Raw genomic sequence first — 23428 nt, 5'->3', positions numbered from 1 at the left:
ATCATTATCCCACGAAGGTTAAAAACCCCATGATTATCAACTAGCTATTACAAGCTGAGCAAATGAATTTCCTTTAAAATAGGTTTAAAACATAGGGAGGTTCTGACTCAGTGGGCATTCTCTGGAGCCTCTTTGCTGATGAGATTAGAAAAACAGTCCTCTGGGCCGGATTTGAACCAGCGACCTATGGATAACTGTGAATCCTCCACTACAGTCCACCGCTCTACCAACTGAGCTACCAGAGGCTCTGTATGCTTTCTTATTCCTACTCATTGCTTTACGTCCGTCCCTGTCTGCCGTCTTCACACACTGCTACTCAGCGCGGCCATATAGACGCACAGGAAATGCAATCATCGGCTGCAACTGCAAACATTGCCCAGATTAAGTTTTATAATGCTCGATGGTGTCGATTAGGTTAAAATATGCAAGTAGGAAGTGTCTGAAGTATGTCAGAGGACTGCTAAGTGTATTACGAGTCTTATCCTGCTGTCTGGTTCCATGGTGTAACGGTTAGCACTCTGGACTCTGAATCCAGCGATCCGAGTTCGAATCTTGGTGGAACCTTCGTTTAGTCTAAATTTTCTGTAATAAGAGTTTCTCGCTGAGGAAGTAGCAGCAATAGGCTCACGGCGTTAGTTTCTACGTTTGTGTAAAAAACGATGCGTCTATAAAACGGCCGAATATTGGTGCGACTTTGTGACCTATATAGAACATTAAACGAGTAATACCTGTAAGAGCAAGCAATTTTACGATAATTCGAAGAAATATCATTATCCCACGAAGGTTAAAAATCCCATGATTATCAACTAGCTATTACAAGCTGAGCAAATGAATTTCCTTTAAAATAGGTTTAAAACATAGGGAGGTTCTGACTCAGTGGGCATTCTCTGGAGCCTCTTTGCTGATGAGATTAGAAAAACAGTCCTCTGGGCCGGATTTGAACCAGCGACCTATGGATAACTGTGAATCCTCCACTACAGTCCACCGCTCTACCAACTGAGCTACCAGAGGCTCTGTATACTTTCTTATTCCTACTCATTGCTTTACGTCCGTCCCTGTCTGCCGTCTTCACACACTGCTACTCAGCGCGGCCATATAGACGCACAGGAAATGCAATCATCGGCTGCAACTGCAAACATTGCCCAGATTAAGTTTTATAATGCTCGATGGTGTCGATTAGGTTAAAATATGCAAGTAGGAAGTGTCTGAAGTATGTCAGAGGACTGCTAAGTGTATTACGAGTCTTATTCTGCTGTCTGGTTCCATGGTGTAACGGTTAGCACTCTGGACTCTGAATCCAGCGATCCGAGTTCGAATCTTGGTGGAACCTTCGTTTAGTCTAAATTTTCTGTAATAAGAGTTTCTCGCTGAGGAAGTAGCAGCAATAGGCTCACGGCGTTAGTTTCTACGTTTGTGTAAAAAACGATGCGTCTATAAAACGGCCGAATATTGGTGCGACTTTGTGACCTATATAGAACATTAAACGAGTAATACCTGTAAGAGCAAGCAATTTTACGATAATTCGAAGAAATATCATTATCCCACGAAGGTTAAAAATCCCATGATTATCAACTAGCTATTACAAGCTGAGCAAATGAATTTCCTTTAAAATAGGTTTAAAACATAGGGAGGTTCTGACTCAGTGGGCATTCTCTGGAGCCTCTTTGCTGATGAGATTAGAAAAACAGTCCTCTGGGCCGGATTTGAACCAGCGACCTATGGATAACTGTGAATCCTCCACTACAGTCCACCGCTCTACCAACTGAGCTACCAGAGGCTCTGTATGCTTTCTTATTCCTACTCATTGCTTTACGTCCGTCCCTGTCTGCCGTCTTCACACACTGCTACTCAGCGCGGCCATATAGACGCACAGGAAATGCAATCATCGGCTGCAACTGCAAACATTGCCCAGATTAAGTTTTATAATGCTCGATGGTGTCGATTAGGTTAAAATATGCAAGTAGGAAGTGTCTGAAGTATGTCAGAGGACTGCTAAGTGTATTACGAGTCTTATCCTGCTGTCTGGTTCCATGGTGTAACGGTTAGCACTCTGGACTCTGAATCCAGCGATCCGAGTTCGAATCTCGGTGGAACCTTCGTTTAGTCTAAATTTTCTGTAATAAGAGTTTCTCGCTGAGGAAGTAGCAGCAATAGGCTCACGGCGTTAGTTTCTACGTTTGTGTAAAAAACGATGCGTCTATAAAACGGCCGAATATTGGTGCGACTTTGTGACCTATATAGAACATTAAACGAGTAATACCTGTAAGAGCAAGCAATTTTACGATAATTCGAAGAAATATCATTATCCCACGAAGGTTAAAAATCCCATGATTATCAACTAGCTATTACAAGCTGAGCAAATGAATTTCCTTTAAAATAGGTTTAAAACATAGGGAGGTTCTGACTCAGTGGGCATTCTCTGGAGCCTCTTTGCTGATGAGATTAGAAAAACAGTCCTCTGGGCCGGATTTGAACCAGCGACCTATGGATAACTGTGAATCCTCCACTACAGTCCACCGCTCTACCAACTGAGCTACCAGAGGCTCTGTATGCTTTCTTATTCCTACTCATTGCTTTACGTCCGTCCCTGTCTGCCGTCTTCACACACTGCTACTCAGCGCGGCCATATAGACGCACAGGAAATGCAATCATCGGCTGCAACTGCAAACATTGCCCAGATTAAGTTTTATAATGCTCGATGGTGTCGATTAGGTTAAAATATGCAAGTAGGAAGTGTCTGAAGTATGTCAGAGGACTGCTAAGTGTATTACGAGTCTTATCCTGCTGTCTGGTTCCATGGTGTAACGGTTAGCACTCTGGACTCTGAATCCAGCGATCCGAGTTCGAATCTTGGTGGAACCTTCGTTTAGTCTAAATTTTCTGTAATAAGAGTTTCTCGCTGAGGAAGTAGCAGCAATAGGCTCACGGCGTTAGTTTCTACGTTTGTGTAAAAAACGATGCGTCTATAAAACGGCCGAATATTGGTGCGACTTTGTGACCTATATAGAACATTAAACGAGTAATACCTGTAAGAGCAAGCAATTTTACGATAATTCGAAGAAATATCATTATCCCACGAAGGTTAAAAATCCCATGATTATCAACTAGCTATTACAAGCTGAGCAAATGAATTTCCTTTAAAATAGGTTTAAAACATAGGGAGGTTCTGACTCAGTGGGCATTCTCTGGAGCCTCTTTGCTGATGAGATTAGAAAAACAGTCCTCTGGGCCGGATTTGAACCAGCGACCTATGGATAACTGTGAATCCTCCACTACAGTCCACCGCTCTACCAACTGAGCTACCAGAGGCTCTGTATGCTTTCTTATTCCTACTCATTGCTTTACGTCCGTCCCTGTCTGCCGTCTTCACACACTGCTACTCAGCGCGGCCATATAGACGCACAGGAAATGCAATCATCGGCTGCAACTGCAAACATTGCCCAGATTAAGTTTTATAATGCTCGATGGTGTCGATTAGGTTAAAATATGCAAGTAGGAAGTGTCTGAAGTATGTCAGAGGACTGCTAAGTGTATTACGAGTCTTATCCTGCTGTCTGGTTCCATGGTGTAACGGTTAGCACTCTGGACTCTGAATCCAGCGATCCGAGTTCGAATCTCGGTGGAACCTTCGTTTAGTCTAAATTTTCTGTAATAAGAGTTTCTCGCTGAGGAAGTAGCAGCAATAGGCTCACGGCGTTAGTTTCTACGTTTGTGTAAAACACGATGCGTCTATAAAACGGCCGAATATTGGTGCGACTTTGTGACCTATATAGAACATTAAACGAGTAATACCTGTAAGAGCAAGCAATTTTACGATAATTCGAAGAAATATCATTATCCCACGAAGGTTAAAAATCCCATGATTATCAACTAGCTATTACAAGCTGAGCAAATGAATTTCCTTTAAAATAGGTTTAAAACATAGGGAGGTTCTGACTCAGTGGGCATTCTCTGGAGCCTCTTTGCTGATGAGATTAGAAAAACAGTCCTCTGGGCCGGATTTGAACCAGCGACCTATGGATAACTGTGAATCCTCCACTACAGTCCACCGCTCTACCAACTGAGCTACCAGAGGCTCTGTATGCTTTCTTATTCCTACTCATTGCTTTACGTCCGTCCCTGTCTGCCGTCTTCACACACTGCTACTCAGCGCGGCCATATAGACGCACAGGAAATGCAATCATCGGCTGCAACTGCAAACATTGCCCAGATTAAGTTTTATAATGCTCGATGGTGTCGATTAGGTTAAAATATGCAAGTAGGAAGTGTCTGAAGTATGTCAGAGGACTGCTAAGTGTATTACGAGTCTTATCCTGCTGTCTGGTTCCATGGTGTAACGGTTAGCACTCTGGACTCTGAATCCAGCGATCCGAGTTCGAATCTCGGTGGAACCTTCGTTTAGTCTAAATTTTCTGTAATAAGAGTTTCTCGCTGAGGAAGTAGCAGCAATAGGCTCACGGCGTTAGTTTCTACGTTTGTGTAAAAAACGATGCGTCTAGAAAACGGCCGAATATTGGTGCGACTTTGTGACCTATATAGAACATTAAACGAGTAATACCTGTAAGAGCAAGCAATTTTACGATAATTCGAAGAAATATCATTATCCCACGAAGGTTAAAAATCCCATGATTATCAACTAGCTATTACAAGCTGAGCAAATGAATTTCCTTTAAAATAGGTTTAAAACATAGGGAGGTTCTGACTCAGTGGGCATTCTCTGGAGCCTCTTTGCTGATGAGATTAGAAAAACAGTCCTCTGGGCCGGATTTGAACCAGCGACCTATGGATAACTGTGAATCCTCCACTACAGTCCACCGCTCTACCAACTGAGCTACCAGAGGCTCTGTATGCTTTCTTATTCCTACTCATTGCTTTACGTCCGTCCCTGTCTGCCGTCTTCACACACTGCTACTCAGCGCGGCCATATAGACGCACAGGAAATGCAATCATCGGCTGCAACTGCAAACATTGCCCAGATTAAGTTTTATAATGCTCGATGGTGTCGATTAGGTTAAAATATGCAAGTAGGAAGTGTCTGAAGTATGTCAGAGGACTGCTAAGTGTATTACGAGTCTTATCCTGCTGTCTGGTTCCATGGTGTAACGGTTAGCACTCTGGACTCTGAATCCAGCGATCCGAGTTCGAATCTCGGTGGAACCTTCGTTTAGTCTAAATTTTCTGTAATAAGAGTTTCTCGCTGAGGAAGTAGCAGCAATAGGCTCACGGCGTTAGTTTCTACGTTTGTGTAAAAAACGATGCGTCTATAAAACGGCCGAATATTGGTGCGACTTTGTGACCTATATAGAACATTAAACGAGTAATACCTGTAAGAGCAAGCAATTTTACGATAATTCGAAGAAATATCATTATCCCACGAAGGTTAAAAATCCCATGATTATCAACTAGCTATTACAAGCTGAGCAAATGAATTTCCTTTAAAATAGGTTTAAAACATAGGGAGGTTCTGACTCAGTGGGCATTCTCTGGAGCCTCTTTGCTGATGAGATTAGAAAAACAGTCCTCTGGGCCGGATTTGAACCAGCGACCTATGGATAACTGTGAATCCTCCACTACAGTCCACCGCTCTACCAACTGAGCTACCAGAGGCTCTGTATGCTTTCTTATTCCTACTCATTGCTTTACGTCCGTCCCTGTCTGCCGTCTTCACACACTGCTACTCAGCGCGGCCATATAGACGCACAGGAAATGCAATCATCGGCTGCAACTGCAAACATTGCCCAGATTAAGTTTTATAATGCTCGATGGTGTCGATTAGGTTAAAATATGCAAGTAGGAAGTGTCTGAAGTATGTCAGAGGACTGCTAAGTGTATTACGAGTCTTATCCTGCTGTCTGGTTCCATGGTGTAACGGTTAGCACTCTGGACTCTGAATCCAGCGATCCGAGTTCGAATCTCGGTGGAACCTTCGTTTAGTCTAAATTTTCTGTAATAAGAGTTTCTCGCTGAGGAAGTAGCAGCAATAGGCTCACGGCGTTAGTTTCTACGTTTGTGTAAAAAACGATGCGTCTAGAAAACGGCCGAATATTGGTGCGACTTTGTGACCTATATAGAACATTAAACGAGTAATACCTGTAAGAGCAAGCAATTTTACGATAATTCGAAGAAATATCATTATCCCACGAAGGTTAAAAATCCCATGATTATCAACTAGCTATTACAAGCTGAGCAAATGAATTTCCTTTAAAATAGGTTTAAAACATAGGGAGGTTCTGACTCAGTGGGCATTCTCTGGAGCCTCTTTGCTGATGAGATTAGAAAAACAGTCCTCTGGGCCGGATTTGAACCAGCGACCTATGGATAACTGTGAATCCTCCACTACAGTCCACCGCTCTACCAACTGAGCTACCAGAGGCTCTGTATGCTATCTTATTCCTACTCATTGCTTTACGTCCGTCCCTGTCTGCCGTCTTCACACACTGCTACTCAGCGCGGCCATATAGACGCACAGGAAATGCAATCATCGGCTGCAACTGCAAACATTGCCCAGATTAAGTTTTATAATGCTCGATGGTGTCGATTAGGTTAAAATATGCAAGTAGGAAGTGTCTGAAGTATGTCAGAGGACTGCTAAGTGTATTACGAGTCTTATCCTGCTGTCTGGTTCCATGGTGTAACGGTTAGCACTCTGGACTCTGAATCCAGCGATCCGAGTTCGAATCTCGGTGGAACCTTCGTTTAGTCTAAATTTTCTGTAATAAGAGTTTCTCGCTGAGGAAGTAGCAGCAATAGGCTCACGGCGTTAGTTTCTACGTTTGTGTAAAAAACGATGCGTCTATAAAACGGCCGAATATTGGTGCGACTTTGTGACCTATATAGAACATTAAACGAGTAATACCTGTAAGAGCAAGCAATTTTACGATAATTCGAAGAAATATCATTATCCCACGAAGGTTAAAAATCCCATGATTATCAACTAGCTATTACAAGCTGAGCAAATGAATTTCCTTTAAAACAGGTTTAAAACATAGGGAGGTTCTGACTCAGTGGGCATTCTCTGGAGCCTCTTTGCTGATGAGATTAGAAAAACAGTCCTCTGGGCCGGATTTGAACCAGCGACCTATGGATAACTGTGAATCCTCCACTACAGTCCACCGCTCTACCAACTGAGCTACCAGAGGCTCTGTATGCTTTCTTATTCCTACTCATTGCTTTACGTCCGTCCCTGTCTGCCGTCTTCACACGCTGCTACTCAGCGCGGCCATATAGACGCACAGGAAATGCAATCATCGGCTGCAACTGCAAACATTGCCCAGATTAAGTTTTATAATGCTCGATGGTGTCGATTAGGTTAAAATATGCAAGTAGGAAGTGTCTGAAGTATGTCAGAGGACTGCTAAGTGTATTACGAGTCTTATCCTGCTGTCTGGTTCCATGGTGTAACGGTTAGCACTCTGGACTCTGAATCCAGCGATCCGAGTTCGAATCCCGGTGGAACCTTCGTTTAGTCTAAATTTTCTGTAATAAGAGTTTCTCGCTGAGGAAGTAGCAGCAATAGGCTCACGGCGTTAGTTTCTACGTTTGTGTAAAAAACGATGCGTCTATAAAACGGCCGAATATTGGTGCGACTTTGTGACCTATATAGAACATTAAACGAGTAATACCTGTAAGAGCAAGCAATTTTACGATAATTCGAAGAAATATCATTATCCCACGAAGGTTAAAAATCCCATGATTATCAACTAGCTATTACAAGCTGAGCAAATGAATTTCCTTTAAAATAGGTTTAAAACATAGGGAGGTTCTGACTCAGTGGGCATTCTCTGGAGCCTCTTTGCTGATGAGATTAGAAAAACAGTCCTCTGGGCCGGATTTGAACCAGCGACCTATGGATAACTGTGAATCCTCCACTACAGTCCACCGCTCTACCAACTGAGCTACCAGAGGCTCTGTATACTTTCTTATTCCTACTCATTGCTTTACGTCCGTCCCTGTCTGCCGTCTTCACACACTGCTACTCAGCGCGGCCATATAGACGCACAGGAAATGCAATCATCGGCTGCAACTGCAAACATTGCCCAGATTAAGTTTTATAATGCTCGATGGTGTCGATTAGGTTAAAATATGCAAGTAGGAAGTGTCTGAAGTATGTCAGAGGACTGCTAAGTGTATTACGAGTCTTATCCTGCTGTCTGGTTCCATGGTGTAACGGTTAGCACTCTGGACTCTGAATCCAGCGATCCGAGTTCGAATCTCGGTGGAACCTTCGTTTAGTCTAAATTTTCTGTAATAAGAGTTTCTCGCTGAGGAAGTAGCAGCAATAGGCTCACGGCGTTAGTTTCTACGTTTGTGTAAAAAACGATGCGTCTATAAAACGGCCGAATATTGGTGCGACTTTGTGACCTATATAGAACATTAAACGAGTAATACCTGTAAGAGCAAGCAATTTTACGATAATTCGAAGAAATATCATTATCCCACGAAGGTTAAAAATCCCATGATTATCAACTAGCTATTACAAGCTGAGCAAATGAATTTCCTTTAAAATAGGTTTAAAACATAGGGAGGTTCTGACTCAGTGGGCATTCTCTGGAGCCTCTTTGCTGATGAGATTAGAAAAACAGTCCTCTGGGCCGGATTTGAACCAGCGACCTATGGATAACTGTGAATCCTCCACTACAGTCCACCGCTCTACCAACTGAGCTACCAGAGGCTCTGTATACTTTCTTATTCCTACTCATTGCTTTACGTCCGTCCCTGTCTGCCGTCTTCACACACTGCTACTCAGCGCGGCCATATAGACGCACAGGAAATGCAATCATCGGCTGCAACTGCAAACATTGCCCAGATTAAGTTTTATAATGCTCGATGGTGTCGATTAGGTTAAAATATGCAAGTAGGAAGTGTCTGAAGTATGTCAGAGGACTGCTAAGTGTATTACGAGTCTTATCCTGCTGTCTGGTTCCATGGTGTAACGGTTAGCACTCTGGACTCTGAATCCAGCGATCCGAGTTCGAATCTCGGTGGAACCTTCGTTTAGTCTAAATTTTCTGTAATAAGAGTTTCTCGCTGAGGAAGTAGCAGCAATAGGCTCACGGCGTTAGTTTCTACGTTTGTGTAAAAAACGATGCGTCTATAAAACGGCCGAATATTGGTGCGACTTTGTGACCTATATAGAACATTAAACGAGTAATACCTGTAAGAGCAAGCAATTTTACGATAATTCGAAGAAATATCATTATCCCACGAAGGTTAAAAATCCCATGATTATCAACTAGCTATTACAAGCTGAGCAAATGAATTTCCTTTAAAATAGGTTTAAAACATAGGGAGGTTCTGACTCAGTGGGCATTCTCTGGAGCCTCTTTGCTGATGAGATTAGAAAAACAGTCCTCTGGGCCGGATTTGAACCAGCGACCTATGGATAACTGTGAATCCTCCACTACAGTCCACCGCTCTACCAACTGAGCTACCAGAGGCTCTGTATGCTTTCTTATTCCTACTCATTGCTTTACGTCCGTCCCTGTCTGCCGTCTTCACACACTGCTACTCAGCGCGGCCATATAGACGCACAGGAAATGCAATCATCGGCTGCAACTGCAAACATTGCCCAGATTAAGTTTTATAATGCTCGATGGTGTCGATTAGGTTAAAATATGCAAGTAGGAAGTGTCTGAAGTATGTCAGAGGACTGCTAAGTGTATTACGAGTCTTATCCTGCTGTCTGGTTCCATGGTGTAACGGTTAGCACTCTGGACTCTGAATCCAGCGATCCGAGTTCGAATCTTGGTGGAACCTTCGTTTAGTCTAAATTTTCTGTAATAAGAGTTTCTCGCTGAGGAAGTAGCAGCAATAGGCTCACGGCGTTAGTTTCTACGTTTGTGTAAAAAACGATGCGTCTAGAAAACGGCCGAATATTGGTGCGACTTTGTGACCTATATAGAACATTAAACGAGTAATACCTGTAAGAGCAAGCAATTTTACGATAATTCGAAGAAATATCATTATCCCACGAAGGTTAAAAATCCCATGATTATCAACTAGCTATTACAAGCTGAGCAAATGAATTTCCTTTAAAATAGGTTTAAAACATAGGGAGGTTCTGACTCAGTGGGCATTCTCTGGAGCCTCTTTGCTGATGAGATTAGAAAAACAGTCCTCTGGGCCGGATTTGAACCAGCGACCTATGGATAACTGTGAATCCTCCACTACAGTCCACCGCTCTACCAACTGAGCTACCAGAGGCTCTGTATACTTTCTTATTCCTACTCATTGCTTTACGTCCGTCCCTGTCTGCCGTCTTCACACACTGCTACTCAGCGCGGCCATATAGACGCACAGGAAATGCAATCATCGGCTGCAACTGCAAACATTGCCCAGATTAAGTTTTATAATGCTCGATGGTGTCGATTAGGTTAAAATATGCAAGTAGGAAGTGTCTGAAGTATGTCAGAGGACTGCTAAGTGTATTACGAGTCTTATTCTGCTGTCTGGTTCCATGGTGTAACGGTTGGCACTCTGGACTCTGAATCCAGCGATCCGAGTTCGAATCTTGGTGGAACCTTCGTTTAGTCTAAATTTTCTGTAATAAGAGTTTCTCGCTGAGGAAGTAGCAGCAATAGGCTCACGGCGTTAGTTTCTACGTTTGTGTAAAAAACGATGCGTCTATAAAACGGCCGAATATTGGTGCGACTTTGTGACCTATATAGAACATTAAACGAGTAATACCTGTAAGAGCAAGCAATTTTACGATAATTCGAAGAAATATCATTATCCCACGAAGGTTAAAAATCCCATGATTATCAACTAGCTATTACAAGCTGAGCAAATGAATTTCCTTTAAAATAGGTTTAAAACATAGGGAGGTTCTGACTCAGTGGGCATTCTCTGGAGCCTCTTTGCTGATGAGATTAGAAAAACAGTCCTCTGGGCCGGATTTGAACCAGCGACCTATGGATAACTGTGAATCCTCCACTACAGTCCACCGCTCTACCAACTGAGCTACCAGAGGCTCTGTATGCTTTCTTATTCCTACTCATTGCTTTACGTCCGTCCCTGTCTGCCGTCTTCACACACTGCTACTCAGCGCGGCCATATAGACGCACAGGAAATGCAATCATCGGCTGCAACTGCAAACATTGCCCAGATTAAGTTTTATAATGCTCGATGGTGTCGATTAGGTTAAAATATGCAAGTAGGAAGTGTCTGAAGTATGTCAGAGGACTGCTAAGTGTATTACGAGTCTTATCCTGCTGTCTGGTTCCATGGTGTAACGGTTAGCACTCTGGACTCTGAATCCAGCGATCCGAGTTCGAATCTCGGTGGAACCTTCGTTTAGTCTAAATTTTCTGTAATAAGAGTTTCTCGCTGAGGAAGTAGCAGCAATAGGCTCACGGCGTTAGTTTCTACGTTTGTGTAAAAAACGATGCGTCTATAAAACGGCCGAATATTGGTGCGACTTTGTGACCTATATAGAACATTAAACGAGTAATACCTGTAAGAGCAAGCAATTTTACGATAATTCGAAGAAATATCATTATCCCACGAAGGTTAAAAATCCCATGATTATCAACTAGCTATTACAAGCTGAGCAAATGAATTTCCTTTAAAATAGGTTTAAAACATAGGGAGGTTCTGACTCAGTGGGCATTCTCTGGAGCCTCTTTGCTGATGAGATTAGAAAAACAGTCCTCTGGGCCGGATTTGAACCAGCGACCTATGGATAACTGTGAATCCTCCACTACAGTCCACCGCTCTACCAACTGAGCTACCAGAGGCTCTGTATGCTTTCTTATTCCTACTCATTGCTTTACGTCCGTCCCTGTCTGCCGTCTTCACACACTGCTACTCAGCGCGGCCATATAGACGCACAGGAAATGCAATCATCGGCTGCAACTGCAAACATTGCCCAGATTAAGTTTTATAATGCTCGATGGTGTCGATTAGGTTAAAATATGCAAGTAGGAAGTGTCTGAAGTATGTCAGAGGACTGCTAAGTGTATTACGAGTCTTATCCTGCTGTCTGGTTCCATGGTGTAACGGTTAGCACTCTGGACTCTGAATCCAGCGATCCGAGTTCGAATCTTGGTGGAACCTTCGTTTAGTCTAAATTTTCTGTAATAAGAGTTTCTCGCTGAGGAAGTAGCAGCAATAGGCTCACGGCGTTAGTTTCTACGTTTGTGTAAAAAACGATGCGTCTATAAAACGGCCGAATATTGGTGCGACTTTGTGACCTATATAGAACATTAAACGAGTAATACCTGTAAGAGCAAGCAATTTTACGATAATTCGAAGAAATATCATTATCCCACGAAGGTTAAAAATCCCATGATTATCAACTAGCTATTACAAGCTGAGCAAATGAATTTCCTTTAAAATAGGTTTAAAACATAGGGAGGTTCTGACTCAGTGGGCATTCTCTGGAGCCTCTTTGCTGATGAGATTAGAAAAACAGTCCTCTGGGCCGGATTTGAACCAGCGACCTATGGATAACTGTGAATCCTCCACTACAGTCCACCGCTCTACCAACTGAGCTACCAGAGGCTCTGTATGCTTTCTTATTCCTACTCATTGCTTTACGTCCGTCCCTGTCTGCCGTCTTCACACACTGCTACTCAGCGCGGCCATATAGACGCACAGGAAATGCAATCATCGGCTGCAACTGCAAACATTGCCCAGATTAAGTTTTATAATGCTCGATGGTGTCGATTAGGTTAAAATATGCAAGTAGGAAGTGTCTGAAGTATGTCAGAGGACTGCTAAGTGTATTACGAGTCTTATCCTGCTGTCTGGTTCCATGGTGTAACGGTTAGCACTCTGGACTCTGAATCCAGCGATCCGAGTTCGAATCTCGGTGGAACCTTCGTTTAGTCTAAATTTTCTGTAATAAGAGTTTCTCGCTGAGGAAGTAGCAGCAATAGGCTCACGGCGTTAGTTTCTACGTTTGTGTAAAAAACGATGCGTCTATAAAACGGCCGAATATTGGTGCGACTTTGTGACCTATATAGAACATTAAACGAGTAATACCTGTAAGAGCAAGCAATTTTACGATAATTCGAAGAAATATCATTATCCCACGAAGGTTAAAAATCCCATGATTATCAACTAGCTATTACAAGCTGAGCAAATGAATTTCCTTTAAAATAGGTTTAAAACATAGGGAGGTTCTGACTCAGTGGGCATTCTCTGGAGCCTCTTTGCTGATGAGATTAGAAAAACAGTCCTCTGGGCCGGATTTGAACCAGCGACCTATGGATAACTGTGAATCCTCCACTACAGTCCACCGCTCTACCAACTGAGCTACCAGAGGCTCTGTATGCTTTCTTATTCCTACTCATTGCTTTACGTCCGTCCCTGTCTGCCGTCTTCACACACTGCTACTCAGCGCGGCCATATAGACGCACAGGAAATGCAATCATCGGCTGCAACTGCAAACATTGCCCAGATTAAGTTTTATAATGCTCGATGGTGTCGATTAGGTTAAAATATGCAAGTAGGAAGTGTCTGAAGTATGTCAGAGGACTGCTAAGTGTATTACGAGTCTTATCCTGCTGTCTGGTTCCATGGTGTAACGGTTAGCACTCTGGACTCTGAATCCAGCGATCCGAGTTCGAATCTCGGTGGAACCTTCGTTTAGTCTAAATTTTCTGTAATAAGAGTTTCTCGCTGAGGAAGTAGCAGCAATAGGCTCACGGCGTTAGTTTCTACGTTTGTGTAAAAAACGATGCGTCTAGAAAACGGCCGAATATTGGTGCGACTTTGTGACCTATATAGAACATTAAACGAGTAATACCTGTAAGAGCAAGCAATTTTACGATAATTCGAAGAAATATCATTATCCCACGAAGGTTAAAAATCCCATGATTATCAACTAGCTATTACAAGCTGAGCAAATGAATTTCCTTTAAAATAGGTTTAAAACATAGGGAGGTTCTGACTCAGTGGGCATTCTCTGGAGCCTCTTTGCTGATGAGATTAGAAAAACAGTCCTCTGGGCCGGATTTGAACCAGCGACCTATGGATAACTGTGAATCCTCCACTACAGTCCACCGCTCTACCAACTGAGCTACCAGAGGCTCTGTATGCTTTCTTATTCCTACTCATTGCTTTACGTCCGTCCCTGTCTGCCGTCTTCACACACTGCTACTCAGCGCGGCCATATAGACGCACAGGAAATGCAATCATCGGCTGCAACTGCAAACATTGCCCAGATTAAGTTTTATAATGCTCGATGGTGTCGATTAGGTTAAAATATGCAAGTAGGAAGTGTCTGAAGTATGTCAGAGGACTGCTAAGTGTATTACGAGTCTTATCCTGCTGTCTGGTTCCATGGTGTAACGGTTAGCACTCTGGACTCTGAATCCAGCGATCCGAGTTCGAATCTCGGTGGAACCTTCGTTTAGTCTAAATTTTCTGTAATAAGAGTTTCTCGCTGAGGAAGTAGCAGCAATAGGCTCACGGCGTTAGTTTCTACGTTTGTGTAAAAAACGATGCGTCTATAAAACGGCCGAATATTGGTGCGACTTTGTGACCTATATAGAACATTAAACGAGTAATACCTGTAAGAGCAAGCAATTTTACGATAATTCGAAGAAATATCATTATCCCACGAAGGTTAAAAATCCCATGATTATCAACTAGCTATTACAAGCTGAGCAAATGAATTTCCTTTAAAATAGGTTTAAAACATAGGGAGGTTCTGACTCAGTGGGCATTCTCTGGAGCCTCTTTGCTGATGAGATTAGAAAAACAGTCCTCTGGGCCGGATTTGAACCAGCGACCTATGGATAACTGTGAATCCTCCACTACAGTCCACCGCTCTACCAACTGAGCTACCAGAGGCTCTGTATGCTTTCTTATTCCTACTCATTGCTTTACGTCCGTCCCTGTCTGCCGTCTTCACACACTGCTACTCAGCGCGGCCATATAGACGCACAGGAAATGCAATCATCGGCTGCAACTGCAAACATTGCCCAGATTAAGTTTTATAATGCTCGATGGTGTCGATTAGGTTAAAATATGCAAGTAGGAAGTGTCTGAAGTATGTCAGAGGACTGCTAAGTGTATTACGAGTCTTATCCTGCTGTCTGGTTCCATGGTGTAACGGTTAGCACTCTGGACTCTGAATCCAGCGATCCGAGTTCGAATCTCGGTGGAACCTTCGTTTAGTCTAAATTTTCTGTAATAAGAGTTTCTCGCTGAGGAAGTAGCAGCAATAGGCTCACGGCGTTAGTTTCTACGTTTGTGTAAAAAACGATGCGTCTAGAAAACGGCCGAATATTGGTGCGACTTTGTGACCTATATAGAACATTAAACGAGTAATACCTGTAAGAGCAAGCAATTTTACGATAATTCGAAGAAATATCATTATCCCACGAAGGTTAAAAATCCCATGATTATCAACTAGCTATTACAAGCTGAGCAAATGAATTTCCTTTAAAATAGGTTTAAAACATAGGGAGGTTCTGACTCAGTGGGCATTCTCTGGAGCCTCTTTGCTGATGAGATTAGAAAAACAGTCCTCTGGGCCGGATTTGAACCAGCGACCTATGGATAACTGTGAATCCTCCACTACAGTCCACCGCTCTACCAACTGAGCTACCAGAGGCTCTGTATGCTATCTTATTCCTACTCATTGCTTTACGTCCGTCCCTGTCTGCCGTCTTCACACACTGCTACTCAGCGCGGCCATATAGACGCACAGGAAATGCAATCATCGGCTGCAACTGCAAACATTGCCCAGATTAAGTTTTATAATGCTCGATGGTGTCGATTAGGTTAAAATATGCAAGTAGGAAGTGTCTGAAGTATGTCAGAGGACTGCTAAGTGTATTACGAGTCTTATCCTGCTGTCTGGTTCCATGGTGTAACGGTTAGCACTCTGGACTCTGAATCCAGCGATCCGAGTTCGAATCTCGGTGGAACCTTCGTTTAGTCTAAATTTTCTGTAATAAGAGTTTCTCGCTGAGGAAGTAGCAGCAATAGGCTCACGGCGTTAGTTTCTACGTTTGTGTAAAAAACGATGCGTCTATAAAACGGCCGAATATTGGTGCGACTTTGTGACCTATATAGAACATTAAACGAGTAATACCTGTAAGAGCAAGCAATTTTACGATAATTCGAAGAAATATCATTATCCCACGAAGGTTAAAAATCCCATGATTATCAACTAGCTATTACAAGCTGAGCAAATGAATTTCCTTTAAAACAGGTTTAAAACATAGGGAGGTTCTGACTCAGTGGGCATTCTCTGGAGCCTCTTTGCTGATGAGATTAGAAAAACAGTCCTCTGGGCCGGATTTGAACCAGCGACCTATGGATAACTGTGAATCCTCCACTACAGTCCACCGCTCTACCAACTGAGCTACCAGAGGCTCTGTATGCTTTCTTATTCCTACTCATTGCTTTACGTCCGTCCCTGTCTGCCGTCTTCACACGCTGCTACTCAGCGCGGCCATATAGACGCACAGGAAATGCAATCATCGGCTGCAACTGCAAACATTGCCCAGATTAAGTTTTATAATGCTCGATGGTGTCGATTAGGTTAAAATATGCAAGTAGGAAGTGTCTGAAGTATGTCAGAGGACTGCTAAGTGTATTACGAGTCTTATCCTGCTGTCTGGTTCCATGGTGTAACGGTTAGCACTCTGGACTCTGAATCCAGCGATCCGAGTTCGAATCCCGGTGGAACCTTCGTTTAGTCTAAATTTTCTGTAATAAGAGTTTCTCGCTGAGGAAGTAGCAGCAATAGGCTCACGGCGTTAGTTTCTACGTTTGTGTAAAAAACGATGCGTCTATAAAACGGCCGAATATTGGTGCGACTTTGTGACCTATATAGAACATTAAACGAGTAATACCTGTAAGAGCAAGCAATTTTACGATAATTCGAAGAAATATCATTATCCCACGAAGGTTAAAAATCCCATGATTATCAACTAGCTATTACAAGCTGAGCAAATGAATTTCCTTTAAAATAGGTTTAAAACATAGGGAGGTTCTGACTCAGTGGGCATTCTCTGGAGCCTCTTTGCTGATGAGATTAGAAAAACAGTCCTCTGGGCCGGATTTGAACCAGCGACCTATGGATAACTGTGAATCCTCCACTACAGTCCACCGCTCTACCAACTGAGCTACCAGAGGCTCTGTATACTTTCTTATTCCTACTCATTGCTTTACGTCCGTCCCTGTCTGCCGTCTTCACACACTGCTACTCAGCGCGGCCATATAGACGCACAGGAAATGCAATCATCGGCTGCAACTGCAAACATTGCCCAGATTAAGTTTTATAATGCTCGATGGTGTCGATTAGGTTAAAATATGCAAGTAGGAAGTGTCTGAAGTATGTCAGAGGACTGCTAAGTGTATTACGAGTCTTATCCTGCTGTCTGGTTCCATGGTGTAACGGTTAGCACTCTGGACTCTGAATCCAGCGATCCGAGTTCGAATCTCGGTGGAACCTTCGTTTAGTCTAAATTTTCTGTAATAAGAGTTTCTCGCTGAGGAAGTAGCAGCAATAGGCTCACGGCGTTAGTTTCTACGTTTGTGTAAAAAACGATGCGTCTATAAAACGGCCGAATATTGGTGCGACTTTGTGACCTATATAGAACATTAAACGAGTAATACCTGTAAGAGCAAGCAATTTTACGATAATTCGAAGAAATATCATTATCCCACGAAGGTTAAAAATCCCATGATTATCAACTAGCTATTACAAGCTGAGCAAATGAATTTCCTTTAAAATAGGTTTAAAACATAGGGAGGTTCTGACTCAGTGGGCATTCTCTGGAGCCTCTTTGCTGATGAGATTAGAAAAACAGTCCTCTGGGCCGGATTTGAACCAGCGACCTATGGATAACTGTGAATCCTCCACTACAGTCCACCGCTCTACCAACTGAGCTACCAGAGGCTCTGTATACTTTCTTATTCCTACTCATTGCTTTACGTCCGTCCCTGTCTGCCGTCTTCACACACTGCTACTCAGCGCGGCCATATAGACGCACAGGAAATGCAATCATCGGCTGCAACTGCAAACATTGCCCAGATTAAGTTTTATAATGCTCGATGGTGTCGATTAGGTTAAAATATGCAAGTAGGAAGTGTCTGAAGTATGTCAGAGGACTGCTAAGTGTATTACGAGTCTTATCCTGCTGTCTGGTTCCATGGTGTAACGGTTAGCACTCTGGACTCTGAATCCAGCGATCCGAGTTCGAATCTCGGTGGAACCTTCGTTTAGTCTAAATTTTCTGTAATAAGAGTTTCTCGCTGAGGAAGTAGCAGCAATAGGCTCACGGCGTTAGTTTCTACGTTTGTGTAAAAAACGATGCGTCTATAAAACGGCCGAATATTGGTGCGACTTTGTGACCTATATAGAACATTAAACGAGTAATACCTGTAAGAGCAAGCAATTTTACGATAATTCGAAGAAATATCATTATCCCACGAAGGTTAAAAATCCCATGATTATCAACTAGCTATTACAAGCTGAGCAAATGAATTTCCTTTAAAATAGGTTTAAAACATAGGGAGGTTCTGACTCAGTGGGCATTCTCTGGAGCCTCTTTGCTGATGAGATTAGAAAAACAGTCCTCTGGGCCGGATTTGAACCAGCGACCTATGGATAACTGTGAATCCTCCACTACAGTCCACCGCTCTACCAACTGAGCTACCAGAGGCTCTGTATGCTTTCTTATTCCTACTCATTGCTTTACGTCCGTCCCTGTCTGCCGTCTTCACACACTGCTACTCAGCGCGGCCATATAGACGCACAGGAAATGCAATCATCGGCTGCAACTGCAAACATTGCCCAGATTAAGTTTTATAATGCTCGATGGTGTCGATTAGGTTAAAATATGCAAGTAGGAAGTGTCTGAAGTATGTCAGAGGACTGCTAAGTGTATTACGAGTCTTATCCTGCTGTCTGGTTCCATGGTGTAACGGTTAGCACTCTGGACTCTGAATCCAGCGATCCGAGTTCGAATCTTGGTGGAACCTTCGTTTAGTCTAAATTTTCTGTAATAAGAGTTTCTCGCTGAGGAAGTAGCAGCAATAGGCTCACGGCGTTAGTTTCTACGTTTGTGTAAAAAACGATGCGTCTAGAAAACGGCCGAATATTGGTGCGACTTTGTGACCTATATAGAACATTAAACGAGTAATACCTGTAAGAGCAAGCAATTTTACGATAATTCGAAGAAATATCATTATCCCACGAAGGTTAAAAATCCCATGATTATCAACTAGCTATTACAAGCTGAGCAAATGAATTTCCTTTAAAATAGGTTTAAAACATAGGGAGGTTCTGACTCAGTGGGCATTCTCTGGAGCCTCTTTGCTGATGAGATTAGAAAAACAGTCCTCTGGGCCGGATTTGAACCAGCGACCTATGGATAACTGTGAATCCTCCACTACAGTCCACCGCTCTACCAACTGAGCTACCAGAGGCTCTGTATGCTTTCTTATTCCTACTCATTGCTTTACGTCCGTCCCTGTCTGCCGTCTTCACACACTGCTACTCAGCGCGGCCATATAGACGCACAGGAAATGCAATCATCGGCTGCAACTGCAAACATTGCCCAGATTAAGTTTTATAATGCTCGATGGTGTCGATTAGGTTAAAATATGCAAGTAGGAAGTGTCTGAAGTATGTCAGAGGACTGCTAAGTGTATTACGAGTCTTATCCTGCTGTCTGGTTCCATGGTGTAACGGTTAGCACTCTGGACTCTGAATCCAGCGATCCGAGTTCGAATCTCGGTGGAACCTTCGTTTAGTCTAAATTTTCTGTAATAAGAGTTTCTCGCTGAGGAAGTAGCAGCAATAGGCTCACGGCGTTAGTTTCTACGTTTGTGTAAAAAACGATGCGTCTATAAAACGGCCGAATATTGGTGCGACTTTGTGACCTATATAGAACATTAAACGAGTAATACCTGTAAGAGCAAGCAATTTTACGATAATTCGAAGAAATATCATTATCCCACGAAGGTTAAAAATCCCATGATTATCAACTAGCTATTACAAGCTGAGCAAATGAATTTCCTTTAAAATAGGTTTAAAACATAGGGAGGTTCTGACTCAGTGGGCATTCTCTGGAGCCTCTTTGCTGATGAGATTAGAAAAACAGTCCTCTGGGCCGGATTTGAACCAGCGACCTATGGATAACTGTGAATCCTCCACTACAGTCCACCGCTCTACCAACTGAGCTACCAGAGGCTCTGTATGCTTTCTTATTCCTACTCATTGCTTTACGTCCGTCCCTGTCTGCCGTCTTCACACACTGCTACTCAGCGCGGCCATATAGACGCACAGGAAATGCAATCATCGGCTGCAACTGCAAACATTGCCCAGATTAAGTTTTATAATGCTCGATGGTGTCGATTAGGTTAAAATATGCAAGTAGGAAGTGTCTGAAGTATGTCAGAGGACTGCTAAGTGTATTACGGGTCTTATCCTGCTGTCTGGTTCCATGGTGTAACGGTTAGCACTCTGGACTCTGAATCCAGCGATCCGAGTTCGAATCTCGGTGGAACCTTCGTTTAGTCTAAATTTTCTGTAATAAGAGTTTCTCGCTGAGGAAGTAGCAGCAATAGGCTCACGGCGTTAGTTTCTACGTTTGTGTAAAAAACGATGCGTCTATAAAACGGCCGAATATTGGTGCGACTTTGTGACCTATATAGAACATTAAACGAGTAATACCTGTAAGAGCAAGCAATTTTACGATAATTCGAAGAAATATCATTATCCCACGAAGGTTAAAAATCCCATGATTATCAACTAGCTATTACAAGCTGAGCAAATGAATTTCCTTTAAAATAGGTTTAAAACATAGGGAGGTTCTGACTCAGTGGGCATTCTCTGGAGCCTCTTTGCTGATGAGATTAGAAAAACAGTCCTCTGTGCCGGATTTGAACCAGCGACCTATGGATAACTGTGAATCCTCCACTACAGTCCACCGCTCTACCAACTGAGCTACCAGAGGCTCTGTATGCTTTCTTATTCCTACTCATTGCTTTACGTCCGTCCCTGTCTGCCGTCTTCACACACTGCTACTCAGCGCGGCCATATAGACGCACAGGAAATGCAATCATCGGCTGCAACTGCAAACATTGCCCAGATTAAGTTTTATAATGCTCGATGGTGTCGATTAGGTTAAAATATGCAAGTAGGAAGTGTCTGAAGTATGTCAGAGGACTGCTAAGTGTATTACGAGTCTTATCCTGCTGTCTGGTTCCATGGTGTAACGGTTAGCACTCTGGACTCTGAATCCAGCGATCCGAGTTCGAATCTCGGTGGAACCTTCGTTTAGTCTAAATTTTCTGTAATAAGAGTTTCTCGCTGAGGAAGTAGCAGCAATAGGCTCACGGCGTTAGTTTCTACGTTTGTGTAAAAAACGATGCGTCTATAAAACGGCCGAATATTGGTGCGACTTTGTGACCTATATACAACATTAAACGAGTAATACCTGTAAGAGCAAGCAATTTTACGATAATTCGAAGAAATATCATTATCCCACGAAGGTTAAAAATCCCATGATTATCAACTAGCTATTACAAGCTGAGCAAATGAATTTCCTTTAAAATAGGTTTAAAACATAGGGAGGTTCTGACTCAGTGGGCATTCTCTGGAGCCTCTTTGCTGATGAGATTAGAAAAACAGTCCTCTGGGCCGGATTTGAACCAGCGACCTATGGATAACTGTGAATCCTCCACTACAGTCCACCGCTCTACCAACTGAGCTACCAGAGGCTCTGTATGCTTTCTTATTCCTACTCATTGCTTTACGTCCGTCCCTGTCTGCCGTCTTCACACACTGCTACTCAGCGCGGCCATATAGACGCACAGGAAATGCAATCATCGGCTGCAACTGCAAACATTGCCCAGATTAAGTTTTATAATGCTCGATGGTGTCGATTAGGTTAAAATATGCAAGTAGGAAGTGTCTGAAGTATGTCAGAGGACTGCTAAGTGTATTACGAGTCTTATCCTGCTGTCTGGTTCCATGGTGTAACGGTTAGCACTCTGGACTCTGAATCCAGCGAGCCGAGTTCGAATCTCGGTGGAACCTTCGTTTAGTCTAAATTTTCTGTAATAAGAGTTTCTCGCTGAGGAAGTAGCAGCAATAGGCTCACGGCGTTAGTTTCTACGTTTGTGTAAAAAACGATGCGTCTATAAAACGGCCGAATATTGGTGCGACTTTGTGACCTATATAGAACATTAAACGAGTAATACCTGTAAGAGCAAGCAATTTTACGATAATTCGAAGAAATATCATTATCCCACGAAGGTTAAAAATCCCATGATTATCAACTAGCTATTACAAGCTGAGCAAATGAATTTCCTTTAAAATAGGTTTAAAACATAGGGAGGTTCTGACTCAGTGGGCATTCTCTGGAGCCTCTTTGCTGATGAGATTAGAAAAACAGTCCTCTGTGCCGGATTTGAACCAGCGACCTATGGATAACTGTGAATCCTCCACTACAGTCCACCGCTCTACCAACTGAGCTACCAGAGGCTCTGTATGCTTTCTTATTCCTACTCATTGCTTTACGTCCGTCCCTGTCTGCCGTCTTCACACACTGCTACTCAGCGCGGCCATATAGACGCACAGGAAATGCAATCATCGGCTGCAACTGCAAACATTGCCCAGATTAAGTTTTATAATGCTCGATGGTGTCGATTAGGTTAAAATATGCAAGTAGGAAGTGTCTGAAGTATGTCAGAGGACTGCTAAGTGTATTACGAGTCTTATCCTGCTGTCTGGTTCCATGGTGTAACGGTTAGCACTCTGGACTCTGAATCCAGCGATCCGAGTTCGAATCTCGGTGGAACCTTCGTTTAGTCTAAATTTTCTGTAATAAGAGTTTCTCGCTGAGGAAGTAGCAGCAATAGGCTCACGGCGTTAGTTTCTACGTTTGTGTAAAAAACGATGCGTCTAGAAAACGGCCGAATATTGGTGCGACTTTGTGACCTATATAGAACATTAAACGAGTAATACCTGTAAGAGCAAGCAATTTTACGATAATTCGAAGAAATATCATTATCCCACGAAGGTTAAAAATCCCATGATTATCAACTAGCTATTACAAGCTGAGCAAATGAATTTCCTTTAAAATAGGTTTAAAACATAGGGAGGTTCTGACTCAGTGGGCATTCTCTGGAGCCTCTTTGCTGATGAGATTAGAAAAACAGTCCTCTGGGCCGGATTTGAACCAGCGACCTATGGATAACTGTGAATCCTCCACTACAGTCCACCGCTCTACCAACTGAGCTACCAGAGGCTCTGTATGCTTTCTTATTCCTACTCATTGCTTTACGTCCGTCCCTGTCTGCCGTCTTCACACACTGCTACTCAGCGCGGCCATATAGACGCACAGGAAATGCAATCATCGGCTGCAACTGCAAACATTGCCCAGATTAAGTTTTATAATGCTCGATGGTGTCGATTAGGTTAAAATATGCAAGTAGGAAGTGTCTGAAGTAT

At 43.0% G+C, this 23428-nt stretch overlaps 61 non-coding genes across 61 annotated transcripts; 30 read left to right on the top strand and 31 right to left on the bottom strand.

Annotated features, from left to right (window-relative positions):
- Positions 1-156: 156 nt before the first annotated feature.
- On the bottom strand, positions 157-245 carry Trnay-gua (transfer RNA tyrosine (anticodon GUA)). Its single transcript is given in 2 exon segments — positions 157-192; positions 209-245. It is a non-coding gene; the product is annotated as a tRNA-Tyr (tRNA).
- A 247-nt stretch (positions 246-492) lies between these two features.
- Trnaq-cug (transfer RNA glutamine (anticodon CUG)) lies at positions 493-564 on the top strand. The gene has a single exon. It is a non-coding gene; the product is annotated as a tRNA-Gln (tRNA).
- Positions 565-922: 358 nt separating this feature from the next.
- Trnay-gua (transfer RNA tyrosine (anticodon GUA)) lies at positions 923-1011 on the bottom strand. Its single transcript is given in 2 exon segments — positions 923-958; positions 975-1011. It is a non-coding gene; the product is annotated as a tRNA-Tyr (tRNA).
- Positions 1012-1258: 247 nt separating this feature from the next.
- Trnaq-cug (transfer RNA glutamine (anticodon CUG)) lies at positions 1259-1330 on the top strand. Its single transcript has one exon. It is a non-coding gene; the product is annotated as a tRNA-Gln (tRNA).
- A 358-nt stretch (positions 1331-1688) lies between these two features.
- Positions 1689-1777, bottom strand: Trnay-gua (transfer RNA tyrosine (anticodon GUA)). The gene is given in 2 exon segments: positions 1689-1724; positions 1741-1777. It is a non-coding gene; the product is annotated as a tRNA-Tyr (tRNA).
- Positions 1778-2024: 247 nt separating this feature from the next.
- On the top strand, positions 2025-2096 carry Trnaq-cug (transfer RNA glutamine (anticodon CUG)). Its single transcript has one exon. It is a non-coding gene; the product is annotated as a tRNA-Gln (tRNA).
- A 358-nt stretch (positions 2097-2454) lies between these two features.
- Positions 2455-2543, bottom strand: Trnay-gua (transfer RNA tyrosine (anticodon GUA)). Its single transcript is given in 2 exon segments — positions 2455-2490; positions 2507-2543. It is a non-coding gene; the product is annotated as a tRNA-Tyr (tRNA).
- A 247-nt stretch (positions 2544-2790) lies between these two features.
- Trnaq-cug (transfer RNA glutamine (anticodon CUG)) lies at positions 2791-2862 on the top strand. Its single transcript has one exon. It is a non-coding gene; the product is annotated as a tRNA-Gln (tRNA).
- A 358-nt stretch (positions 2863-3220) lies between these two features.
- Trnay-gua (transfer RNA tyrosine (anticodon GUA)) lies at positions 3221-3309 on the bottom strand. Its single transcript is given in 2 exon segments — positions 3221-3256; positions 3273-3309. It is a non-coding gene; the product is annotated as a tRNA-Tyr (tRNA).
- A 247-nt stretch (positions 3310-3556) lies between these two features.
- Positions 3557-3628, top strand: Trnaq-cug (transfer RNA glutamine (anticodon CUG)). The gene has a single exon. It is a non-coding gene; the product is annotated as a tRNA-Gln (tRNA).
- Positions 3629-3986: 358 nt separating this feature from the next.
- Trnay-gua (transfer RNA tyrosine (anticodon GUA)) lies at positions 3987-4075 on the bottom strand. The gene is given in 2 exon segments: positions 3987-4022; positions 4039-4075. It is a non-coding gene; the product is annotated as a tRNA-Tyr (tRNA).
- A 247-nt stretch (positions 4076-4322) lies between these two features.
- On the top strand, positions 4323-4394 carry Trnaq-cug (transfer RNA glutamine (anticodon CUG)). Its single transcript has one exon. It is a non-coding gene; the product is annotated as a tRNA-Gln (tRNA).
- A 358-nt stretch (positions 4395-4752) lies between these two features.
- On the bottom strand, positions 4753-4841 carry Trnay-gua (transfer RNA tyrosine (anticodon GUA)). The gene is given in 2 exon segments: positions 4753-4788; positions 4805-4841. It is a non-coding gene; the product is annotated as a tRNA-Tyr (tRNA).
- Positions 4842-5088: 247 nt separating this feature from the next.
- Trnaq-cug (transfer RNA glutamine (anticodon CUG)) lies at positions 5089-5160 on the top strand. The gene has a single exon. It is a non-coding gene; the product is annotated as a tRNA-Gln (tRNA).
- A 358-nt stretch (positions 5161-5518) lies between these two features.
- Trnay-gua (transfer RNA tyrosine (anticodon GUA)) lies at positions 5519-5607 on the bottom strand. The gene is given in 2 exon segments: positions 5519-5554; positions 5571-5607. It is a non-coding gene; the product is annotated as a tRNA-Tyr (tRNA).
- Positions 5608-5854: 247 nt separating this feature from the next.
- Trnaq-cug (transfer RNA glutamine (anticodon CUG)) lies at positions 5855-5926 on the top strand. The gene has a single exon. It is a non-coding gene; the product is annotated as a tRNA-Gln (tRNA).
- A 358-nt stretch (positions 5927-6284) lies between these two features.
- Trnay-gua (transfer RNA tyrosine (anticodon GUA)) lies at positions 6285-6373 on the bottom strand. Its single transcript is given in 2 exon segments — positions 6285-6320; positions 6337-6373. It is a non-coding gene; the product is annotated as a tRNA-Tyr (tRNA).
- A 247-nt stretch (positions 6374-6620) lies between these two features.
- Trnaq-cug (transfer RNA glutamine (anticodon CUG)) lies at positions 6621-6692 on the top strand. Its single transcript has one exon. It is a non-coding gene; the product is annotated as a tRNA-Gln (tRNA).
- Positions 6693-7050: 358 nt separating this feature from the next.
- Trnay-gua (transfer RNA tyrosine (anticodon GUA)) lies at positions 7051-7139 on the bottom strand. The gene is given in 2 exon segments: positions 7051-7086; positions 7103-7139. It is a non-coding gene; the product is annotated as a tRNA-Tyr (tRNA).
- Positions 7140-7386: 247 nt separating this feature from the next.
- On the top strand, positions 7387-7458 carry Trnaq-cug (transfer RNA glutamine (anticodon CUG)). Its single transcript has one exon. It is a non-coding gene; the product is annotated as a tRNA-Gln (tRNA).
- Positions 7459-7816: 358 nt separating this feature from the next.
- Trnay-gua (transfer RNA tyrosine (anticodon GUA)) lies at positions 7817-7905 on the bottom strand. The gene is given in 2 exon segments: positions 7817-7852; positions 7869-7905. It is a non-coding gene; the product is annotated as a tRNA-Tyr (tRNA).
- Positions 7906-8152: 247 nt separating this feature from the next.
- Positions 8153-8224, top strand: Trnaq-cug (transfer RNA glutamine (anticodon CUG)). The gene has a single exon. It is a non-coding gene; the product is annotated as a tRNA-Gln (tRNA).
- Positions 8225-8582: 358 nt separating this feature from the next.
- On the bottom strand, positions 8583-8671 carry Trnay-gua (transfer RNA tyrosine (anticodon GUA)). The gene is given in 2 exon segments: positions 8583-8618; positions 8635-8671. It is a non-coding gene; the product is annotated as a tRNA-Tyr (tRNA).
- A 247-nt stretch (positions 8672-8918) lies between these two features.
- Positions 8919-8990, top strand: Trnaq-cug (transfer RNA glutamine (anticodon CUG)). The gene has a single exon. It is a non-coding gene; the product is annotated as a tRNA-Gln (tRNA).
- A 358-nt stretch (positions 8991-9348) lies between these two features.
- Positions 9349-9437, bottom strand: Trnay-gua (transfer RNA tyrosine (anticodon GUA)). Its single transcript is given in 2 exon segments — positions 9349-9384; positions 9401-9437. It is a non-coding gene; the product is annotated as a tRNA-Tyr (tRNA).
- Positions 9438-9684: 247 nt separating this feature from the next.
- On the top strand, positions 9685-9756 carry Trnaq-cug (transfer RNA glutamine (anticodon CUG)). Its single transcript has one exon. It is a non-coding gene; the product is annotated as a tRNA-Gln (tRNA).
- Positions 9757-10114: 358 nt separating this feature from the next.
- Trnay-gua (transfer RNA tyrosine (anticodon GUA)) lies at positions 10115-10203 on the bottom strand. Its single transcript is given in 2 exon segments — positions 10115-10150; positions 10167-10203. It is a non-coding gene; the product is annotated as a tRNA-Tyr (tRNA).
- A 247-nt stretch (positions 10204-10450) lies between these two features.
- Positions 10451-10522, top strand: Trnaq-cug (transfer RNA glutamine (anticodon CUG)). The gene has a single exon. It is a non-coding gene; the product is annotated as a tRNA-Gln (tRNA).
- A 358-nt stretch (positions 10523-10880) lies between these two features.
- On the bottom strand, positions 10881-10969 carry Trnay-gua (transfer RNA tyrosine (anticodon GUA)). Its single transcript is given in 2 exon segments — positions 10881-10916; positions 10933-10969. It is a non-coding gene; the product is annotated as a tRNA-Tyr (tRNA).
- A 247-nt stretch (positions 10970-11216) lies between these two features.
- Trnaq-cug (transfer RNA glutamine (anticodon CUG)) lies at positions 11217-11288 on the top strand. Its single transcript has one exon. It is a non-coding gene; the product is annotated as a tRNA-Gln (tRNA).
- Positions 11289-11646: 358 nt separating this feature from the next.
- Trnay-gua (transfer RNA tyrosine (anticodon GUA)) lies at positions 11647-11735 on the bottom strand. Its single transcript is given in 2 exon segments — positions 11647-11682; positions 11699-11735. It is a non-coding gene; the product is annotated as a tRNA-Tyr (tRNA).
- Positions 11736-11982: 247 nt separating this feature from the next.
- On the top strand, positions 11983-12054 carry Trnaq-cug (transfer RNA glutamine (anticodon CUG)). Its single transcript has one exon. It is a non-coding gene; the product is annotated as a tRNA-Gln (tRNA).
- Positions 12055-12412: 358 nt separating this feature from the next.
- On the bottom strand, positions 12413-12501 carry Trnay-gua (transfer RNA tyrosine (anticodon GUA)). Its single transcript is given in 2 exon segments — positions 12413-12448; positions 12465-12501. It is a non-coding gene; the product is annotated as a tRNA-Tyr (tRNA).
- Positions 12502-12748: 247 nt separating this feature from the next.
- Trnaq-cug (transfer RNA glutamine (anticodon CUG)) lies at positions 12749-12820 on the top strand. The gene has a single exon. It is a non-coding gene; the product is annotated as a tRNA-Gln (tRNA).
- A 358-nt stretch (positions 12821-13178) lies between these two features.
- Trnay-gua (transfer RNA tyrosine (anticodon GUA)) lies at positions 13179-13267 on the bottom strand. The gene is given in 2 exon segments: positions 13179-13214; positions 13231-13267. It is a non-coding gene; the product is annotated as a tRNA-Tyr (tRNA).
- Positions 13268-13514: 247 nt separating this feature from the next.
- Positions 13515-13586, top strand: Trnaq-cug (transfer RNA glutamine (anticodon CUG)). The gene has a single exon. It is a non-coding gene; the product is annotated as a tRNA-Gln (tRNA).
- A 358-nt stretch (positions 13587-13944) lies between these two features.
- On the bottom strand, positions 13945-14033 carry Trnay-gua (transfer RNA tyrosine (anticodon GUA)). Its single transcript is given in 2 exon segments — positions 13945-13980; positions 13997-14033. It is a non-coding gene; the product is annotated as a tRNA-Tyr (tRNA).
- Positions 14034-14280: 247 nt separating this feature from the next.
- On the top strand, positions 14281-14352 carry Trnaq-cug (transfer RNA glutamine (anticodon CUG)). The gene has a single exon. It is a non-coding gene; the product is annotated as a tRNA-Gln (tRNA).
- Positions 14353-14710: 358 nt separating this feature from the next.
- Trnay-gua (transfer RNA tyrosine (anticodon GUA)) lies at positions 14711-14799 on the bottom strand. Its single transcript is given in 2 exon segments — positions 14711-14746; positions 14763-14799. It is a non-coding gene; the product is annotated as a tRNA-Tyr (tRNA).
- A 247-nt stretch (positions 14800-15046) lies between these two features.
- Positions 15047-15118, top strand: Trnaq-cug (transfer RNA glutamine (anticodon CUG)). The gene has a single exon. It is a non-coding gene; the product is annotated as a tRNA-Gln (tRNA).
- A 358-nt stretch (positions 15119-15476) lies between these two features.
- On the bottom strand, positions 15477-15565 carry Trnay-gua (transfer RNA tyrosine (anticodon GUA)). Its single transcript is given in 2 exon segments — positions 15477-15512; positions 15529-15565. It is a non-coding gene; the product is annotated as a tRNA-Tyr (tRNA).
- Positions 15566-15812: 247 nt separating this feature from the next.
- Trnaq-cug (transfer RNA glutamine (anticodon CUG)) lies at positions 15813-15884 on the top strand. The gene has a single exon. It is a non-coding gene; the product is annotated as a tRNA-Gln (tRNA).
- A 358-nt stretch (positions 15885-16242) lies between these two features.
- Positions 16243-16331, bottom strand: Trnay-gua (transfer RNA tyrosine (anticodon GUA)). The gene is given in 2 exon segments: positions 16243-16278; positions 16295-16331. It is a non-coding gene; the product is annotated as a tRNA-Tyr (tRNA).
- A 247-nt stretch (positions 16332-16578) lies between these two features.
- Trnaq-cug (transfer RNA glutamine (anticodon CUG)) lies at positions 16579-16650 on the top strand. The gene has a single exon. It is a non-coding gene; the product is annotated as a tRNA-Gln (tRNA).
- Positions 16651-17008: 358 nt separating this feature from the next.
- Positions 17009-17097, bottom strand: Trnay-gua (transfer RNA tyrosine (anticodon GUA)). The gene is given in 2 exon segments: positions 17009-17044; positions 17061-17097. It is a non-coding gene; the product is annotated as a tRNA-Tyr (tRNA).
- A 247-nt stretch (positions 17098-17344) lies between these two features.
- On the top strand, positions 17345-17416 carry Trnaq-cug (transfer RNA glutamine (anticodon CUG)). Its single transcript has one exon. It is a non-coding gene; the product is annotated as a tRNA-Gln (tRNA).
- Positions 17417-17774: 358 nt separating this feature from the next.
- Positions 17775-17863, bottom strand: Trnay-gua (transfer RNA tyrosine (anticodon GUA)). Its single transcript is given in 2 exon segments — positions 17775-17810; positions 17827-17863. It is a non-coding gene; the product is annotated as a tRNA-Tyr (tRNA).
- Positions 17864-18110: 247 nt separating this feature from the next.
- On the top strand, positions 18111-18182 carry Trnaq-cug (transfer RNA glutamine (anticodon CUG)). The gene has a single exon. It is a non-coding gene; the product is annotated as a tRNA-Gln (tRNA).
- A 358-nt stretch (positions 18183-18540) lies between these two features.
- Trnay-gua (transfer RNA tyrosine (anticodon GUA)) lies at positions 18541-18629 on the bottom strand. The gene is given in 2 exon segments: positions 18541-18576; positions 18593-18629. It is a non-coding gene; the product is annotated as a tRNA-Tyr (tRNA).
- A 247-nt stretch (positions 18630-18876) lies between these two features.
- Trnaq-cug (transfer RNA glutamine (anticodon CUG)) lies at positions 18877-18948 on the top strand. Its single transcript has one exon. It is a non-coding gene; the product is annotated as a tRNA-Gln (tRNA).
- A 358-nt stretch (positions 18949-19306) lies between these two features.
- Trnay-gua (transfer RNA tyrosine (anticodon GUA)) lies at positions 19307-19395 on the bottom strand. Its single transcript is given in 2 exon segments — positions 19307-19342; positions 19359-19395. It is a non-coding gene; the product is annotated as a tRNA-Tyr (tRNA).
- Positions 19396-19642: 247 nt separating this feature from the next.
- On the top strand, positions 19643-19714 carry Trnaq-cug (transfer RNA glutamine (anticodon CUG)). The gene has a single exon. It is a non-coding gene; the product is annotated as a tRNA-Gln (tRNA).
- A 358-nt stretch (positions 19715-20072) lies between these two features.
- Trnay-gua (transfer RNA tyrosine (anticodon GUA)) lies at positions 20073-20161 on the bottom strand. Its single transcript is given in 2 exon segments — positions 20073-20108; positions 20125-20161. It is a non-coding gene; the product is annotated as a tRNA-Tyr (tRNA).
- Positions 20162-20408: 247 nt separating this feature from the next.
- Trnaq-cug (transfer RNA glutamine (anticodon CUG)) lies at positions 20409-20480 on the top strand. The gene has a single exon. It is a non-coding gene; the product is annotated as a tRNA-Gln (tRNA).
- A 358-nt stretch (positions 20481-20838) lies between these two features.
- On the bottom strand, positions 20839-20927 carry Trnay-gua (transfer RNA tyrosine (anticodon GUA)). Its single transcript is given in 2 exon segments — positions 20839-20874; positions 20891-20927. It is a non-coding gene; the product is annotated as a tRNA-Tyr (tRNA).
- A 247-nt stretch (positions 20928-21174) lies between these two features.
- Trnaq-cug (transfer RNA glutamine (anticodon CUG)) lies at positions 21175-21246 on the top strand. Its single transcript has one exon. It is a non-coding gene; the product is annotated as a tRNA-Gln (tRNA).
- Positions 21247-21604: 358 nt separating this feature from the next.
- Trnay-gua (transfer RNA tyrosine (anticodon GUA)) lies at positions 21605-21693 on the bottom strand. The gene is given in 2 exon segments: positions 21605-21640; positions 21657-21693. It is a non-coding gene; the product is annotated as a tRNA-Tyr (tRNA).
- A 247-nt stretch (positions 21694-21940) lies between these two features.
- Trnaq-cug (transfer RNA glutamine (anticodon CUG)) lies at positions 21941-22012 on the top strand. The gene has a single exon. It is a non-coding gene; the product is annotated as a tRNA-Gln (tRNA).
- A 358-nt stretch (positions 22013-22370) lies between these two features.
- Positions 22371-22459, bottom strand: Trnay-gua (transfer RNA tyrosine (anticodon GUA)). Its single transcript is given in 2 exon segments — positions 22371-22406; positions 22423-22459. It is a non-coding gene; the product is annotated as a tRNA-Tyr (tRNA).
- A 247-nt stretch (positions 22460-22706) lies between these two features.
- On the top strand, positions 22707-22778 carry Trnaq-cug (transfer RNA glutamine (anticodon CUG)). The gene has a single exon. It is a non-coding gene; the product is annotated as a tRNA-Gln (tRNA).
- A 358-nt stretch (positions 22779-23136) lies between these two features.
- Positions 23137-23225, bottom strand: Trnay-gua (transfer RNA tyrosine (anticodon GUA)). The gene is given in 2 exon segments: positions 23137-23172; positions 23189-23225. It is a non-coding gene; the product is annotated as a tRNA-Tyr (tRNA).
- Between the last annotated feature and the right edge of the window lie 203 nt (positions 23226-23428).

Source organism: Schistocerca gregaria, chromosome 2 (assembly GCF_023897955.1).
Source record: "Schistocerca gregaria isolate iqSchGreg1 chromosome 2, iqSchGreg1.2, whole genome shotgun sequence".
NCBI classification, from domain to species: domain Eukaryota; kingdom Metazoa; phylum Arthropoda; class Insecta; order Orthoptera; family Acrididae; genus Schistocerca; species Schistocerca gregaria.
Note: the sequence above shows the minus strand (reverse complement) of the source record. Positions and strands in the feature narration are given on the sequence as shown.